Consider the following 3240-nt stretch of genomic DNA (forward strand, 5'->3'; position numbering starts at 1 on the left):
GGGAGAGTCCCCGGGCGTCCTTGCTGGTGAGGAAGGGAGAGGAACGGAGGAGTGGAGGGGAAGGAAGGCGCCCCAGCCATGTGGCCCAGCACTTTCATCTCTGGGTCCTGTCCTGTCTCCCTCGCACCCTCACCTGGGTGCTGTTTACTCGGACGTGGGGGGTCGCCTCGCTGTGTTCAAGGCTGTGTCCACGGGGCCCAGAGGAGCCGGCATGTGGGTGCTGACGGAGGGCTGGCGAGGGCGGCTGGAGGCAGAGAACCCCTGCGACCTGGGGGAGCACGTGAACTTCGATGGGGGTGAAGGGGTGCCCCGGGTCTCCGAGGAGAAGAGGGCCGCTCCCAGCCTGCTCTGTGCCGGGAACGGGTCCGAGGACAGCCAGGCGGCGCCGCGTACTTTCTCACGGAGCCCCTCCCGGACACCCGTCCGCCCCATCAGGGCTGCTCCTGCCACTGGTTCTCGCATCGCACCCCATCTTCCCGCTCCAGGAGGGTGCAGGCCCCCGGCCGCAGGCGAGCGGGATGGGGCTCCGGGCCAGCGCCCTGCCGTGGGGGACAGCGGAGCCTGAAGCCCCCCCTCTGCTCTCGCCTCCTCCTGCCCAGCCCGGTGCCCGCGGCCCAGAGACCTGCCCGCCCGTGAGCCTGTTCAGTGTCAGACCCTGAGCGCGGGCACCCGCAGAGGCTATGGCGGTAAATCACCTGGGCCCGCGGCCTCGGCGCCCAGGCCCCCTCCTCCCGGTAAGTGGAAACAGCTTCCCTCGCCGCCAGGGAGAGGGACCCACAGACCGGGGCCAGCAGCGGCCTCTCGGGAGCTGCGGGCAAGGGCGGCCTGGAGGCTGCCGGCTTCACCCCTCCACACGCCTCACCCTCGGCTTCACCCCTCCACACGCCTCACCCCCGGCTTCACCCCTCCACACGCCTCACCCCCGGCTTCACCCCTCCACACGCCTCACCCTCGGCTTCACCCCTCCACACGCCTCACCCCCGGCTTCACCCCTCCACACGCCTCACCCTCGGCTTCACCCCTCCACACGCCTCACCCTCGGCTTCACCCCTCCACACGCCTCACCCTCGGCTTCACCCCTCCACACGCCTCACCCTCCGCTTCACCCCTCCACACGCCTCACCCTCCGCTTCACCCCTCCACACGCCTCACCCCCGGCATCAGCCCTCGGGTCCTGGGCCATTGCTCCCCCCCGTGTGTTCTCAGCCTCAGCCTCCCCTGGAGGGGCCCGGCCTGCGCTCCCCGCTTCTCAGCTGTAAGGTGTTGCCTGCCGTGGGGCCTGTCGTGTCCCGCTCACCCCCCCGCCCTGCCCCAGGCCGTGGTGTTCCCACGTCTCTCTTCCCGAGGAGCGGGGAGCGCTGGCGAGCAGAGGTGTGCTCATGGGACCGCGTCTGGCCAGGGAGTCAGGCGGCCGGCGCCCTGGGAGCCCCAGAAACGGTCCAGCCCTCAAAAGGTTAAAGATGGAGCCCCCGCCTGGCCCAGCACTTCCGTTTCCGGGCATTTATCGGAGGAAATGGAATCACTGTTTCACCACGATACCTGCACCCCGTTCACTGCAGCCTTCCTTACAGTCGCCAAGACACGGAGACAGCCTCAGAGCCAACGACAGAGGCGCGGGTGACAGAAGGGGCACAAGGGAATGTGATTCGCCATAAAAACGAAGGAAGTCCTGACATTGCGACAGCACGCATGGCCTTGAGGACATTACACTAAGTGAACCGAGTCGGACAAAGACAAACACATGGTTTCACTTGCGTGGGATCTAAAACAACAACGACAACCAAACAAAAAACTTGAGGACAGATTCGTGGTTGCCAGAGGCAGGGGTAGCGGGTGACAGAAATGAGGACTTTTTCCTAGTTTTAAGTAAACTAAAAATTTTTAAAAAGGGTCTGGCTAAAAAGTGACTGTTACAAATCATTGAGAAAGAAGAGCATTTGGACAGAATTTTTTTCTGAAAAATAAACAAACAAATCCCTTCGCAGTGATGGTGTCCACACTGCTGTCTACGTCCTGAAGCTCAGAACCAAGTCTTTGTTCAAGTGTCGCCAGGACTCCCGTTCAGCCCAAGGTAAGTCCCCTAAAATGTTCAGAGCATCAAGATCCCCACGGGAAGCCTCAGGCACGGCTCGTTGCCATACATGTAGACACAGCCATAGGCCCCTCCTGCTTGTGTTCGGCGTGTCCCCCCGAAAGCTAGAGTCTAAGTAAGAAGAGAAGGGCGTTAACCGGCGAAGGCTCTGGCCCCAGGCTGGCCTCGGGCTCGCCTCCTGTCAGGAGCTTGCTGCTGACTCCTGCTGCTTGCCCGTGCTCACGAGAAGGAACGCTCCTCTCGTTGTCTCAAAGCAGCAAACGCCATGACTGACTCCCACTTTGTAGGCTGGGCACCCTCCCTGTGCTTATCACCCCCCTTATCACCCTCCGGAACCTGGGAGGCAGCCAGTGCCCTTGGGGTCTCCCTGGGGCTGTTGCAGGGTCCCTTGGGGCCTCCCTGGGGCTGCTACAGGGTCCCTTGGGGCCTCCCTGGGGCTGCTACAGGGTCCCTTGGGGCCTCCCTGGGGTTGCTACAGGGTCCCTTGGGGTCTCCCTGGGGTTGCTACAGGGTCCCTTCAGGTCTCCCTGGGGTTGCTACAGGGTCCCTTCAGGTCTCCCTGGGGCTGTTGCAGGGTCCCTTGGGGTCTCCCTGGGGCTGTTGCAGGGCTGGGGAGAGGGCCACCTGCTGATGGAGGGACTGCCCTTGAGGTTGCTGGATTGCTTCCAAGTTGCAGCATCCCGCAGAAAGGTGAGCCTGTTGACTGACGGCAGGACCAGACAAGGTGTCTGTGTGTATGTCTCCGTCTCCGTCTATACACAGATGCTCGTACTTTAGGAGTCCAGAACAGAACAAGACAAGATACACAGGAGTGCCCCCTGGTCTGCTTCCTGTGGTTTCCGTTGCCTGTGGTCAACCACCGTCCGAAAATAATAACTGGAAAATTCCAGAAGTAAACAATCCACACGTTTTACGTCGTACGTCTGCCTGCGAAGCGTGATGAAACCTCGCCTCACCCGCTCTGTGCCGCCCGGAATGTGAGTCAACCCTCCGTCCGCACTGTGGACCGGCCGGCCTGACCGTCACTCAGCAGCCGCCGGTTATCAGAAGGACCGTGGCAGTGTCGCCCGGCTCTAGTCACCCCTATTTTACTCACTAACGGCCCCCAAATGCGAGACGCTGGCAGCTCAGAGGCGCCGAAGAGGAGC

This window comes from Cnephaeus nilssonii (assembly GCF_951640355.1).
Source record: "Cnephaeus nilssonii genome assembly, chromosome: 5".
Taxonomy (NCBI): domain Eukaryota; kingdom Metazoa; phylum Chordata; class Mammalia; order Chiroptera; family Vespertilionidae; genus Cnephaeus; species Cnephaeus nilssonii.